This window comes from Eubalaena glacialis, chromosome 5 (genome assembly GCF_028564815.1).
Source record: "Eubalaena glacialis isolate mEubGla1 chromosome 5, mEubGla1.1.hap2.+ XY, whole genome shotgun sequence".
Lineage (NCBI taxonomy): Eukaryota > Metazoa > Chordata > Mammalia > Artiodactyla > Balaenidae > Eubalaena > Eubalaena glacialis.
The window spans coordinates 68,952,330-68,969,151 of record NC_083720.1 but is presented as its reverse complement, the minus strand read 5'-3'; the positions used below and the strand labels follow the sequence as shown (position 1 = coordinate 68,969,151).

At 36.5% G+C, this 16,822-nt stretch overlaps 1 protein-coding gene across 3 annotated transcripts in view; it reads right to left on the bottom strand.

Annotated features, from left to right (window-relative positions):
* Positions 1–16,822, bottom strand: part of GRXCR1 (glutaredoxin and cysteine rich domain containing 1) — a 332,675-nt gene that overhangs the window by 159,626 nt on the left and 156,227 nt on the right. The window contains exon 5 of one of the 3 annotated variants that reach the window (XR_009701023.1): positions 11,809–11,982. The exons of the other annotated variants lie outside the window; for them this stretch is intronic. The gene's annotated coding sequence lies outside the window, so the exon portion shown is untranslated. The remainder of the gene's footprint in view (positions 1–11,808; positions 11,983–16,822) is intronic. 3 annotated transcript variants of the gene reach the window in all.

Sequence of the window (16,822 nt, the reverse complement as noted above, 5' to 3'; positions counted from 1 at the left end):
GCCTGAATTCATTGGGTGGTAGGGAAGTTGGGGCATGGCAGCAGCAGAGTCCAGGTAGGGGTCACTTTCAGTGCAAGGCTAAGGTGAGGTGGGTGAGGGGACTGGGTCAGGGTTGTGAGTTATCATTCTCTGGGAACAGACGCCATCACCTGCCCAAGTAAACGTGAGACAGTTTTCAGCCATGGATGGTAAAGAGAGAGCTAGCAAAAGAGCTAGGTCAGAACTGGGCAGGTTGTCAGAGAGCCATCAGAGTATGCAAGGGTTCAGGACTAAGGGCCAGTGCCAGCAGGACCTGATGCAATGAGACAGAGACAGGTAGAAATCCAGCCATGTGGAGGGGACCAACAATGCAGATACTAAGGAAAGGCTGCAGCTCAGTGCCTCGTGGGGCTAGTATTGGTTTCGTGGCTTTTGGCAGCACAACTTGTCTTCTCTTCTACTGCTTGACAGATTGGAGTCTCCTGCTTTAGTCTCTACTGTGTCAGAAAATGAGTGAGACCTCAGTTCCCAAAGCTTAGCTAGAGAAAACTGAAGCTGACCCAGGCCATGTGTAGCATGCAGAATGACGTCAGAGGAGACAAAGAAATTGATGGTAAAGGGAAACATGAGAGCAGAACTAATATTGCAGTACTAACTATGGAAGCAGACTTGCTGTCCATTCAAAAACATCTTTGAAACTGTGACTAAGCCTGCTCTGGGAAGTTTCCTTCTCCACGAAACAGGCACCGAAGGTTAGCTTCCTGGACCCTGACCAGCTCAGGACCCACACACTCCAAGGCTGTAAAATGTAACTCCCTGTGATTCACTTCGGAATTACTCCCTGGAGTATCCAGCAGAGCCTGACACCCTGAGAGGAATATTCCCATGAAGTTTTGGAGTTACCACCTCCATCTACATAAATCTTAAGTCCCTAGTCTTAAGCATCCTACAATGCATGATGGCTTGGGGAGCTGCAGGCTTCTTACTACCTGTGCTGCAGTTCACAAGCAAAGCCAGCTTTTAAGTAGTGAAAGCCATTTTATGCCAGGATCATCTTCACTATACTTCCTCATATTACAAAGAAATATTATAACTTTCCTAGGAAAGTTTTAATATCTTTTCCTAGGAAAAGACATTAAAATAAAAATAAAATTAAAGGTGTGTTTTTAAAGCTCTCTCCCTTTTTGTTGGTAGGCACAAAAATAAAAGGCAGTTTGCTGTAGTGAAGGAAAAAGATACCACTAAGAATCACATTTTTTTTTTCTAGAACTTTAACAAATTCTGAAATTCTTATTTTGTACTTATTTAAATATAGGGCAGGTTTCTACACATGCTCAAAAGGTTACATTTATAGTTTCTGAGAGAACAGAAACATTTTAGGATGCTGGTTTTACAAACCAGTTGATAATAAACATCGTAAGCCATGTAACTAAAAAAGATCCACATGTGATCTGGATTTTTTTTTTTTTCAATCATCTTTCCTGGCTGTTTTGTGTAGGCCCTGCCTGGGAGGGATATCACTAAGGTTCTAGTGAGGAGAACAGAAACAATTCTAGGTTTTTCAAAGAGAGGAAATTTAATTGAGGGGATTGGATACACAGATGGTAGATGAGGTAAGAGAGAAAACCAGGGGTGATGAGGTAACTCAGAAATGAGTAACTGAGTATTCCATTTCTCTGTTTTTGCATATCAAAGTACCTCAAACTTCAGTAGCACAAAGCAATCATTTTTTTTTTTAATCATTATCTTTCACAGTTCTAGGATCTGGGGGCGGGGGGTACTCGGTTAGGTGGCTCTCACTTGGATACCTTCATGCAGTTATAGTCAGATGGTGACAGAGCTTAGAGTCATCTTGAAATCTTACTTGCTCACACGTGTGATAGTTGATGCTGGCTGTTGGCTGGGACCTCAGCAAGGGCTGTTGGCTAGAACACCCACATAGAGCTTCTCCATGTGGCCTGGCCTTCCTTACAACATAACAGTCTCAGACTTCTTATTGATGGCTCAGACTTCAATGGCAAGTAATCCAAGAGAAAGGTTAGAAAATCCATCACCTTACGACTGACGCTCAAACATCACTTAGTGTCACTTCTGCCATATTCTGTTGGTTGATTAGTCAGTAAGTTTGGTCTAGATATAAGCGAAGAAGACATAGGCCCCATCTCTTAGTGGGAGGAATGTCAGAGAATTTGTGAACATGTTTAAAAACCACCAGACAGAGGAAGGAGCTACCATCCCTCTGTCGGGGAGAACAGAAAGAGTTAATATTACAAGGATCAAGGACTGTGGAGTCAGAGCCATAAAGACCAGTGCTGGAGGTATGTGCTGGAATCACAAAGAGAGATGGAAGGGGAATCTAGGTCTTGCCATTCCAGGCCCAGTGATCCCACAGAAACAGTCCTAATTATTCCATCATACATATTGGTTCTTATTGCCTGCATCTTATATAACTATGGCTGATTTGACAAAGTACTGACTGGTACACTAGTAAACTGATGAGTAGATTACTGATTTTTGTTATGACAGTATTTTTCCATGAACAGCTCTATGAAAACAGGCTATCTGCTTTGTAGAAACTAAATCTTTAGGAGTTTGATATATGGCAGCCTCTTTGATAAGTCAGGATCATTAGAAAAAGCAGTTGTGCCAAATTAAAATAAACTAAGAGACATAATAACCAAATGCAATGTGTGGTCTTGACTTAGATAAATCAACTGTAAAGGACATTTTTTTAGCCAATTGTGGAAATTTGAATATGATCTGGGTATTAGATGAGATAAAAATTTACTGAACAGGAAAGATGAAGATCATTGACTAAGAAAAGCAGCTTATGAAACAGGATGTACAATATTAATATGTACTAAGGTATTAATGGTGATGATCCCTAAGGGAGTGGGAATGTAATGTTTGTTTTTATTTTATTTTGCTCGTTTTGTGTTCTAATTTTCTATAATGCATGTGTATTATTTCTGTAACTATAAAAAAGTTATTCTACTAAAAACGTTTAAAAAAATTATGACATACTGGTGGGCTCACAATCACATAGAAACTGTCTCTCAGATTTACAATTTCAGAAATGCAATGTCAGACTGAGAAACAAATTTATTTTCATGGATCCTGAATCCAGACAGAAGACAGAGATAGAGATAGAGATATAACCCCTTATGGGAATCAACATACTTTCTCTTGGATTTAAAAAGATATTAGTGATTCTGAACAAAGCACTAAGGAAAAGGAAATTAAAGAGTCTCCTTCTAAATTAATTTCCTTTCTCTTGTCTCAGCACATGAAAATATCCAAGTCTCTCCATCTTAAACTAAACATGATGCTCCCCATGGTTCTATCCTTGATATTCTTCTTTTTATTTTTATTTTATATATTTCTACAAAGCAGACCATCATCTATAGTGATGACTCCCAGATACATATCTTCATTCCTGATTGCTCCCCTAAGAATAAATGTTTTCATTGGAATTCCCATGGGACCCTAGCATGCAACATATCTAGCATTAAATTTAATCATTTTTCTTCTTGCAAAACATATTATTAATTCTACATTTCTAATCCTTATTAATGATAGTGATATCAAACATGATGGTCATCCCAAATTTCCTCCATAATCCTACCACCCATACACATGACTAGTCATTCACAGATGCCCTGATAATCTATCTATGCAGAAAATCTATGTAGCTACTAAGACTAATAAGTGAGTTTTCAAGGTTTCAGGATAAAAGATCAATGTTTGAAAATCAGCTGTATTTCTATTAGCAACCATTGGAAATTGCAATTAAAAAATATTTTTATAATAGGGTAAAAATATGAACTACTTAAGGATAAATCTGTTAAAATATGGACACTGAAAACTACAAAATATTGAAAAGAGAAATTAAGAAGATCTAACTAGATGGGGAAATACGTCATGTCTGTGGATCAGAAGACTTAATTAAGGTGGCATTATTCTAAAATGGATGTATAGATTCAAATAATTGCAATCAAAATCCCAGAAGTTCTTTTGTAGAAGTTGACAATTATAAAATTCACTTGGAAATGCAAAGGAACTAAAATAGCCCAAATAACTTTGAAAAAGAACAAATTTCTTCTGCCTTACTTAAAAATTTAGCATAAAACTATGGTAACCTAGATACAAGTATTGGCTCCAAAATAGGTAGATTGATCTATGGAATAGAATAGATAGTACAGAAATATACCAATACATATACAGTTAATTGATTTTCCACAAAGCTTCAAACACAATTCAGTGGACAGTCTTTTTAACAGATAGTCATATATATGATACATATACATATATATATACTTCAATTGAATTTTGCACCATATACAAATATTAACTCAGAAATGGATTACAGATATAAATGTAAAATATAACGCTATAAAATTTATAAAGCAAAGCATAAGAAAAAATTTCTGCGCTTTATGTTAGGTCAAGATTTCTTAGATAAGATATCAAAAGCACAATCCATAAAATAAAATATTAATAATTTGGGCTTCATCAAAATGAAGAACTTCTGTTCTCCAAAAGACACCATAAAAAGAAAATAAAGACCAAACCACAGACTGGGAGAAAATATTTGAAAATTTCATATCTGATAAAGGACTTTTATCCAAATACAAAGAGAACTATTAGAACATAACAGGTAAAAAACAATTAAAAAGAGTAAATGATTTGAACATTTTGCCAAAAAAGGTTTACTAATGGCAGATAAGCACATGAACGATGCTCAGCATTATCCATCATTAAGGAAATGCAAACAAAAACCATAATGTGATACTATTACACACCCATTAGAATGTCTAAAATAGAAAGACTGGTCATACCAAGTCATACCAAGTACTGGGGGGCTATGAGAATACATGCTGCTGATGGGAATGTAAACTGACACTACTCTGAAAAACCATTTGATAGTTTCTTAAGTTAAACATACACTTACTAGATAACCCAGCCATTCCAATCCTGGGTATTTACCCAAAAGAAATAAAAGTATATGTACCTAAAAACACTTATAGATGGATGTTTACAGCAGCTTTATTTGTAATAGCCAAAAACTGGAAATAATCCAAATGTCCATCGCTGGGTCCATGGATATAAAAACTGTGGTTCATCTATCTAGACAATGGAAAACCACTCAGCAGTAGCAAAAGAATGAACTACCGAGACATCAACAACTTGGAATGAATTTCAAAATGATTATGCTGCCACCTCTTTATTTTAGTAAACATGTATATAAACCTAATGGAATAAATAACGATTTAATATTCTTATAAACTGCACACATTTATGCATTGTGATTATCTACTTGTCATCTTGTTGGAGGAGGTCATCAAGAGAACATGACTGTCAGCTGACCCATGAGCTAGACCTAGGCAACGGGAGGCTCCTCACCCCCTCCCCTGCTGGAGTCATTTCAAATGCAGCCTTGAGACAGTAATACGTTGTTGAGACCATCTGGATGGTATACGTGACTGAACCCAGTTAAAACCTCTATATAAATTTTTAAGATTCTGGTGGGTGGGTATGGAGATCTACTCAACTTGGGGCTGCCCAAGATAAGTTTCATATGTAAGTTCCCTTGCTTATTAAAACTGCCACCTGCCTTGGAGAAATGTCTATGTAGGTCTTCTGCCCATTTTTTGATTAGGTTTTTGGGTTTTTTGATATTAAGCTATATGAGCCGCTTGTATATTTTGGAAAGTAATCCCTTGTCTGTAGCATTGTTTGCAAATATTTTCTCCCAGTCCGTAGGTTGTCTTTTCACTTTGTTTATGATTTTCTTTGCTGTGCAGAAGCTTTTAAGTTTAATTAGGTCCCATTTGTTTATTTTTGCTTTTATTTCCGTTGCTCTAGGAAACGGATCCAAAAATATATTGCTGTGATTTATGTCAGAGAATGTTCTGTCTATGTTTTCCTCTAGGAGGTTTATTATAGCCGGTCTTACATTTAGGTCTTTAATCCATTTTGAATTTATTTTTGTATATGGTGTTAGAGAATGTTCTAATTTCATTCTTTTGCACGTAGCTGTTCAGTTTTCCCAGCACCACTCATTAAAGAGACTGCCTTTCTCTACTGTATATTCTTGCCTCCTTTGTTGTAGATTAATTGCCCGTAAGTATGTAGGTTTACTTCTGGGCTTCCTATTTTGTTCCATTGATCTATGTGTCTGTTTTTGTGCCAGTGCCATATTGGTTTTTTTTTAAAGCAAAATGATATGTCATTTTATTCTCATTAGATTGGCAAAAATTAAGAAGTCCATATTGTTTTGATTACTGTAGTTTTGTAGTATAGTCTGAAGTCAGGGAGCCTGATTCCTCCAGCTCCGCTTTTATTTCTCAAGACTGTTTTGGCTATTCAGGGTCTTTTGTGTCCCCATACAAATTAAAAAAAAATTTTTTCTAGGCATGGAAGCATCGACAGATGAATGAATAAAGAAGACGTGGTATATATACACAATGGAATATTACTCAGCCATAAAAAAACCTAAATAATACCATTAGCAGCAACATGGATGGACCTAGATGGATGGATCATACTAAGTGAAGTAAGTCACACAGAGAAAGACAAATACCATATGATATCACTTATATGTGGAATCAAAAAAAAAATGATACCAATGAACTTATTTACAAAATAGAAATAGACCCATAGACATAGAAAACAAAATTTTTGTTACCAAAGGGGATAGCAAGGGCAGGGAGAGAGATAAATTAGGAGTTTGGGACTAACATATACACACTACTATATATAAAATAGGTAAATAACAAGGACCTACTGTATAGCACAGGGAACTATACTCAATATCTTATAATAACCTATAATGGAAAAGAATCTGAAAAAGAATATGTGTGTGTGTGTGTGTGTGTGTAACTGAATCACTTTGCTATACACTTGAAACCAACACAACACTGTAAATTAACTGAACTTCAATTTAAAAAATAAATATATATGTTAATTAAAAACAAAAGCAAAAAATTGCCACCTGCCAGTCTGGAGTAGCCTGCCCCTTTCTTCAGTCTCTCCTTGCCCTTCGGGGCTGGGGGTGGAGGCAGTTTCACATTTCACCAGGGAAGCTCCTGTGGTTTTAAAACAATGCATCTAAATTTAAGTCCTAAATTAAACTGAACTGAGGACCCCACCTGCCCCAATTTCAGTAATAACTAAACTAAACGTTTTTACATTCCAAAGCAGAACACTGCAATTCTCATTGTTTGCCATTATGAATTAATTTTAATAGATAAAACCCTTTTAGGGTTTCTTAATAATAGTATTTATTGGTGAGTTAGGACATTCAAATATGTGAGCACAGCCTGTGATATGTGTTTTGATGAGCAGCAGACTCTAGCCCTGGGTTTGAGCTTCACCCAGCTCAGCAACTTTCAAGTTTCCAAAGTTTTTCACATACAAAATTTTGGTCCTCACAAAAATCCTGTATGTATGATAGGTGAATGAGGCATTAATACAATGCTTGGCACATGGTAAACATTCCACAAATAATAGCTACTAGTAGCTATTTTCATACAAATATTTAACTTTTCAAAAGATTTTTGAGTCCTAGTTCAAATTAACACCAAGAGTTCCTGGTTTCTTTCTTGGCCTTATAGCAAAATCATCCTCATATTGTCCTGTAGATAATAATTTCCTACTTAGACATAAGCCTTTATTGACTGCACTGAAGTGGTCATTTTCAGCAGTATGTAAACTCTCCCAAGGGGTTGAGATATAATCTTGATTTTCCTGTGTGATAGGGAAAGTTAAAATGCCTTCTCATTTCTGAAGTTGCCAGATTCTTACTAAGTATGAACACTAGTAGAAAAAATACACACAGAAAATATTCAGAAATGTGTGGACTCCAGAAGGACAAAATTTAAAAAAAAACAAAAAACCTTTTTAGTTATAACTGTTAGAGGTTTACACATTAATAAAAATGCCTATTCCCCTGTATTTAGACTTGCTACAAAACACTATAGACTTTGGGTATAAGACTTGGTTATGGATAGAAAGAGAGAAGACTGAACGTGTGTTCCTCTGGAGGAGGAACTAGTGATGTGGCCTCTTTATACCTTCTCTAGGGCAGACACCACTGAATTATATGCATCAGTAAATCTATTTACAAGCCTATTTTTTATATCAACTTGGAAGCAGGCCCCACTTCACACGAAAATCGAAATGTCAAAAGTCTAGGTAATTTTCATTCTCGACACTCCTCTAAAGTTGATTATCTTTTTTATTATGATACCACAGAGGACACTTTAGGTCAGAAATGAAGCAATATACCCACATACAGTTTATGAAATGACACTAACCTTCTATTTCTGATTCATCTTCCTTTACTGCCTCATGTTGTTTTGGTAAAGAATGCTTCAAAAGGGTTCCATTTCTAATCAAAATTTTTCATATCACTACTAAGAGGCTAAATATCTTTTTTTAATTCATTGATTTATAACAGCATAGAATTTTCTTATAGCTGGTTCAGTCATGCTGAGATTTGTGGCCAAAGTTTCCACCATCTGGAAAGGTGTTGATTGGCCCCTGAGTGTATACAACAGTTTACATAACGTCATTATGTTCATTTTTCTTAATTTTTTACTTTATCAATTCAATATTCTTTATATGTTTTTTAAAATTCTTATAATTTGTATTTGTTTGCTAAACCTGCCATAACAACCAAAGTACTACAACCTGTGTGGCACACACAACAGATAGTTTTTGTAGGCTTTTTTGTTGTTGTTTTTGGCCAAGCCACGTGGCTTGTGGGATCTTAGTTCCCTGACTAGGGATCGAACCCGTGCCCCCTGCAGTGGAAGCACGGAGTCCTAACCACTGGACCACCAGGGAATTCCCATAACAGATAGTTTCTGTCTCATAGTTCTAGAGACTAGAAGTCTGAGATCAAGGTGTCAGCAGAGTTTACTCTTTCTAGGGGCTGTCAAGGAGCATCTGTTCCATGCCTCTCCTCTAGCTTCTGGTGGTTTGCAGTAATTTTTGGCATTCCTTGACTTGTATAAGCACCACCCCAATCTTTGCCTTCATTGTCACATGATGTTCCCCCTGTGTGGGTATCTGTGCCCATACTTCCCCTTTTTATAAGGATACCAGTCACATTAGATTAGGACCCACCCTAATGACTTCATCTTATCTAATTACATCTGCAATGACCTATTTCCAAATAAGGTCACATTCTCAGCTACTGGGGTCAGGACATATAAATTTTGGGGAGACACAATTCAACCCCTAGCAGACATATATATATATATACCTTGCTACATACGAAAGTTTTTAGCATTTCATTAGTATACTTACATTTGCTTTCTTCATGTCTGTTTTCATAAGATGAAAACAAGTTTCTTAAGACCATCAACAATATGGAACAATATAATAGTTAGATAGAAATACTAAGGTTAAATCACTTCAACCAATGGTTCAATTACAGACCCTCTAGTTTATGCTCAGCCACCCTTACCTAGCATCTTTTGGTTTTTGGTTGCTGTTTTCTACCAGTAGACATACATAGATAGACACTGCCTCCTGATAAATTTTATAAATATGAAATAACATGTACGGCCTCTAGCTCTGTGTGCAGCTCACTGGTTTTGGTCATCAAGTTTTAAACAATAACAGCTCTGTGATATGCAGCAAGTGGGACTACTTAAGCTTGTTTCACAAGTATTGACAAGCAGGGTAGCTAATAGGTTTCATTTCTCTCTTAGTGCCAACTCTAGTCAATTGGTAAATTGAATTACTAACCAGCTTAATTGAAGATTCTAATGCCCAGGAAATAGCAGGTTATGGTAGATTCTTAATGTTTGCTATTAGCTGGGATATAAGAGGTAGTTTAGTCATCACATGACCCATCACCCTGGCTCTAAGTCACCATAAAGCACCCAAGATAATCCAAGTTCCCCAAAGACAATTGTAACCTAGATTGAGGTGTTACCATTATTCTGTCCCTCAGATCCTGCTTCCCCCTGATTTCTTGTTTATGAATTATCTTCCTGCTCCCATACTATCTAATGTCCTACTAATACTAACAATCTCTGTCCCCACTTCATTGGCTCTTGAAAATCAGCCTTGTGCTTCATTCTTTGGTTTGCCTCTCTCGACTTTTGCACCAACTATCTTCCAGGTACTATAGTCTGGAAGCAAATTAGGTTCTGTGAGTCAAAGCCCTTTTCATAAGATTCCAAAGGCAGAAATACAGTGAGCTCCATATTCCTGAGACTCTCAGCTGTGGCCGCTGTCAAGAAAGTCGTGGAAATATAAGATCGTTCTTCCTACACCAGCATTCCAGTGTCCATTCTCTGGTTCCATGAATTGAGAGGCAGGTTTGGTGAGAGCGGGGGCTTCTTGCTTTCAGCAAGGCTGAATTAGAGGCCTCAGACTCAGTGGCATGCCTAGTGGGACAGTGATGCAGTCTTCCTCAATATGTTTCTGGAAACCCAACCTAGCTCGCTTCCTTAAGCCTAATTATATTTAAAGCACCAATTTTGGGGAAGTAAACTTCTTTCTGCCTCAGACACATAGAGGGGTATTCATAATTACAGTAGATTTAAATGAATATGAGGGATGGGGCAGAGTCATGAAAAGTTTATGGCAATTTCAAACTGAGCATTAGGCATTAGACTTTGGACATCCTTATTATTTTCTTTGGATTAATTCCTTGTGGGATTTTGCATTGGATACTTTACACCACATAAAATCCCAGCCACATGCAATCTCACCCCTCCTTTCTAGATTGCTTCTGACTTTCCAAATTCTCCCTAATTGCAGAGAAATTCACTCTCCTCATTTCCCAACCCAAACCTAGTTCTCAGGCTCATTTTGTATATCCAAACCGACCAGCATGCACAGCAACTCAAAATAATTTCCGTAACAGGAACCACTCTTTTATATGGCAGTGGTGCTTATACACAACTTTTTCATTCATTAGATAACAGTAGTTGATATGGAACCCAATGGAACAAGAGCTGATATGTCACATGAGAAGTTTAAGGTGTGACCATATGGTGTTATCAGAGAATATCAAGGTTCCTCCATCACATGACATGACAACAGCATTATGTTCCTCCCAAAGCGGTACCACTGAGAGCAGAATGAAAAGCCAAGTCAGTATCCAACAGCCTGTTTGCTCTCTCTCCCTCTCATCTCCAACCCTCAGCTATGGAAATCGATCCTGCCTGGGCACTTCCAATATGAATATACAAGTCTTTTTTTCAATCCAATGTTGTTTTTCCCAGTGGTTATTTCAACTGTTATGTTTCTTTCTATCTGTTCCTTTTTCACCATTTTAGAATCTCTATTCTTCATATTTCAGAACTCCTGATGCTGCCTCCAAATCTTGCAGCTTCTTCCCCATGATTTCATTCTCTTTGTATTTTTGCTGTTTTACAATATGTCTTCTACTTGACCCTCCAGGATGATCTCTATAGTGACTAATCTCTCCTCAATTCATACACTCAGTTTTTAAATTTAAAAATTATCAGATTTTTAAGTTTCAGAAAGTCTTATAAAGCTATAATAGAATCTCTTTGAGCCTTCTTTTAAAACATTTTGTTGTGGTTATTCTAATAGTCATCTGTCTCCTCTAACAGTTTTATTACTATACTAGAAGCTTTCCTATTCTTTTTATCCATTCTCTCTCTCTTTCTCTCTTTCTCTCTCTCTCTCTCTCTCTCTCTCTCTCTCTCTCTCTCTCGCTGTCTCTCTCTCTCTCTCTCCTTGTTCTATCTCAAAGACACTGCTGCTGGGTCCCCTTAGATTGTGATGATTTCCTTAGCATACCCATGAGTTTATTTACATAACAAGCTACTAGGGTACCTGGGAGTGATGGAAACCCACAAGTGGTAGGAAGTACTGCTATTCACAGACAGGGACATGAAACTGGAAACTCTTCAGTTCTTTCTGCAAACACAGGAAGAAGCTTGATTGCTGATCTCTGACATAAGGAGGATCACAAGGCCCCTCCAAAGATTTGACAATCAGCAGGTCTTCCTAGAACGACAATGAATGGAATGACAGGGCTTTTCCTCCGAGGGATCCACAGAACTCAGAAGTACAATCTTTCTTCAGGAACAAAAGAATTCAGATTTTCCTCCCAGGTCAACTGCCAGGCCCAGAATCAAGAACCATCCTAAACATCCAGCCCCTGGAAAGGTCAGAGTGTTCACACACACCTGCAGTCTAAGCACCTGTTTCTCTATGGAGACAGAGTTGATAGTTGGATTAGAGTTGAGAGTGGATGTGTCAGGCCACCATCTCATCAGAATTCTGATCACTTTGAGGCAGATGGAAGAGATGAAAACAAAGGAGACAGGTAAGATAGATGGAAACAGCCAATATTATTTGATTTATGCCTTATCACTTTCCACAAAAGATTTAATATGACTTAATGGCAGAGTATATGCAATAAAACAGCAAAATGTAAATAGAGATTAAAAATAAGAACCAAGCAAAACATAACTTAGAAGAGGAGATCTAGACAAGGAAAAACAAAATAAGTAACTTTTACCTTGAGCTGGATTCATGGACAGATTAGCCAGGAGGTTGCTTGGGACACTGATGTCTAATGAATAATAAAACATCACTGGGATAAATTCACACAACGTAAATTGGTCCTACTCCCATTAAAGTAGACAGAATGAAATTAAAATTCAAAACACCCCTTACTGTACTACTTTATCTCTTTTTTCCTTCCAGTTTTACTGAGCTATAATTGACATACAGAACTGTAAGGTGTACAGCATAATGATTTGACTTACACACATCATGAAATAATTCCACAATAAGTTTAGCAAACATCCATCATCTCATATAGATACAAAAGAAAAGAAAAAGAAAAAAAATTTTTTCTTGTGATGAGAACTCTTGGGATTTACTCTCTTAACAACTTTCATGTATAACACACAGCAATGTTAGTTATATTTATCATGCTATATGTTACATCCCTAGTACTTACTTATCTTAAAGCTGGAAGTTCATACCTTTTGACTGCTTACATCCAATTCCCCTTCCTCCAACCCCTCACCTCTGGTAAGCACAAATATGATCTCTTTACTACTTTATCTTTTGAATATTTTCCCCCTACCCATATATAATTTTAGTGAGTTAGATGTCAGCAAAGTGAGCTGAGGTTCTAAAAACAACTAAAGCCAGACATAGGTCTGCTTATGAGGGTGAGTAGTTCAGTTTATTAAATTTAAAAACTGTACTTCTAAGAAGTTGTCTTGGAACTCTATAGCATCTACAAGTTAAAAATATTATAACAGAAAAATGCAAAGATAAGAACTAGATAAATAGAAAATAGTTTGACAAATATTTTGGATAGTATTAATGCCTACCTCCTATATTGTGCTTTGAAGATACTGCATTTTTTACAAATTGAAGGTTTGTGGCAACTCTGCACCATCACACATGATGGTTAGCATCTTTTAGCGATAAAGTATTTTTTAATTAAGGTATGTAATTGTTTTTTTTAGTCATAATGCTACTGTACACTTAGGAGGCTACCGTATAGTGTAAACATAACTTTTACATTCACCAGGAAATGAAAAAACTCATCTGACTGGCTTTATTGCAATATTCACTTCATTGCGGTGGTCTGGTCATTGCGGTGGTCTGGAACTGAACCTGCAATATTTCCATGGGATGTCTGTATATGATTCTGTCTGTCATAACTTCTTAGAAAAAAGTTTCTCCTCACCTCCACTGTATAAAAGTTTAAAATATATTTTTAAAATTTCTGTCTGAAAAAGATCAAGTTTTTAACCTGCCTATCAAATTCTACATCTCAGTGTGGCCTTACATGTGGCCCATTCACTGATAAACCTTTTTAAAGCAGTTCTTCTAACCCAGTTTTACCTTCTTCCAGAAAAGAGAATCTTGACTACAATAATAATGTATGATCTACCTCATTCAAATACCTATCTATAAAAATACCTAGAACTATTTTTAAATTCATATCATTTGAAGGAAAAAATGTCTTGAGAACTACTAATCATATACATCGATATGAAGAAACTGTACTTATTAATATACAGTTAACTTGAACTTTCTCTAAATAATTCTACAATTTTACCCTGAATTGACATACACAACTTTCTCTAAATAATTCTACAATTTTATCCTGATATTAACCAAAAGTTCCTTCTCAATAAGAAATTAATCTCCCTTACCCAGCCTGGCCAAGAGAATAGACTCTGTGTTGGTCTCGTCTGGATTTATCATCTTCCAAATTCTACTAGTAACCTTGTAATTTAAGCCTGTAATACATTTAACATATTATTCTGAGACTCTGCAAAAGCACAAGGTTCACTGAAATGAACAAAACTTTAATAACTGCTTTTGGTGGATGACGACTTTCTCTAATATGCTTTGTATTAAAGGTAATTTCTTTCTGCAAACTTAGCTCTAAGGTCTTTGTTTCTTTTTACCACCATGATTATCCTTCTATGCTTCTGTTCTCTGCTCTGGGTGGAGCCAAGAGCTCCTATGGTAAAAAGAGACATATCTCTATTGGGGTCCAAGCAGAAAACAACTAACCCAGTGGGCACAGAAAACCTGCAGTGTCACTACTTTTGAAACACATTTGAGGAACTCCATTTGCTGCAATATCTCAAAGCTGTTATTGTTAAATAATTTAATACCCCAAACCACATGGGCTGCATACAGAGCTGCACACCACAAGCACTGTTTCGTGTTTATAGAATAATATTTAAAGTCCTTTCTCACAGCCTCCCTCATTTGATGGCTGACACAACCCTGGGAAACAGGTAAATAAGACATAATTATCACCATTTTATAGCTGAGGAATATGAGAGTCTTAAATCTGTAAGTGATGGCAAAAATCATAGCCCCTAAAGTCTGATTCTAATTCCAGTGCATTCACTTGGTGTGAGTTCTTCATCCATTCATCTTAGTTTCCTCCAATCTCTTAAACCAGTTGTGAGGATTAAATGGGATCAGGGATGAAAAGCACTGGTACGCTAATCACATTTTACTACTGGATGTCCAATAAATAGCATGAATCTCCCTTTTTCCCTCTCTCAGAGATCTGGGTCTGACCACTCAGCCAATAAATGGCAAAATTCAGAAGAGAATCCAACTTTCTGACTCCTGAGCAAGTAGAAAAATAGCAGCTCAAGGCCCACAAGTCCCTTGGACAATTATGCTTTATGACTTGTCGATAATGTGAAAATTTCTCCCCAGATCCAAGTTTTGTGCAGCCTGACACTTAATTTGGAAGCTCTTTAAAAATACAAAGCTGAGAATATCAGATTAGGGTATAAAAGTGCTATTTATTTAGAAGGAGAAAAGAAGTCACAACAAATTAAAAGTTTTAAAAAGCCTTAATTTCTCTTTCTGATTTTTGTTGTTAGTGTATAGGAATGCCAGAGATTTCTGTGCATTAATTTTGTATCCTGCAACCTTACCAAATTCATTGATTAGTTCTAGTAGTTTTCTGGTGGCATCTTTAGGATTTTCTATGTATAGTATCATGTCATCTGCAAACAGTGACAGTTTTACTTCTTCTTTTCCAATTTTTAATTTCTTTTTCTTCTCTGATTGCCGTGGCTAGGACTTCCAAAACTATGTTGAATACAAGTGGCGAGAATGGACATCCTTGTCTTGTTACTGATCTTAGTGGAAATGCTTTCAGTTTTTCACCACTAAGTATGATGTTTGCTGTGGGTTTCTCATATATGGCCTTTATTATGTTGAAGTAGGTTCCCTCTATGCCCAATTTCTGCATCTGTTGAGATGATCATATGGTTTTTATTCCTTAATTTGTTAATATGGTGTATCACATTGATTGATTTGCATATATTGAAGAACCCTTGCATCCCTCAGATAAATCCCCCAATCCCATTTACCATTGCAACAAAAAGAATAAAATATCTAGGAATAAACCTACCTAAGGAGGCAAAAGACTTGTATTCAGAAAACTATAAAACACTGATAAAAGAAATCAAAGATTACATAAACAGATGGAGAAATATAACATGTTCTTGGATTGGAAGAATCAATATTGTGAAAATGACTATACTACTCAAAGCAATCTACAGATTCAATGCAATCCCTATCAAACTACCAATGGCATTTTTCACAGAATTAGAACCAAAAATTTTACAATTCGTATGGAAACACAAAAGGCCTTGAATAGCCAAAGCAATCTTGAGGAAAAAAAAAACACGGAGCTGGAGGAATCAGGCTCCCCAACTTCAAACTATACTGCAAAGCTACAGTAATCAAGACAGTATGGTACTGGCACAATAACAGAAATATAGATCAACAGTACAGGATAGAAAGCCCAGAGATAAACCCACACACATATGGTCACCTAATTTACGACAAAGGAGGCAAGAACATACAATGGAGAAAAGACAGCCTCTTCAATAAGTTGTGCTGGGAAAACTGGACAGCTACATGTAAAAGAATGAAATTAGAACACTCCTTAACACCATACACAAAAATAAACTCAAAATGGATTAAAGACCTAAATGTAAGACCAGACACTATCAAACTCTTGGAGGAAAACATAGGAAAAACACTCTTTGACATAAACCACAGCAAGATCTTTTTTGACCCACCTCCTAGAGTAATAGAAATAAAAAAAATAATAAACAAATGGGACCTAATTAAACTTCAAAGCTTTTGCACATCAAAGGAAACCATAAACAAGACGAAAAGACAACCCTCAGAATGGGAGAACATATTTGCAAATGAAACAATGGACAAAGGATTCATCTCCAAAATATACAAACATGGAGCTCAATATCAAAAAAACAAACAATTCAATTAAAAAATGGGCAGAAGACCTAAATAGATATTTCAC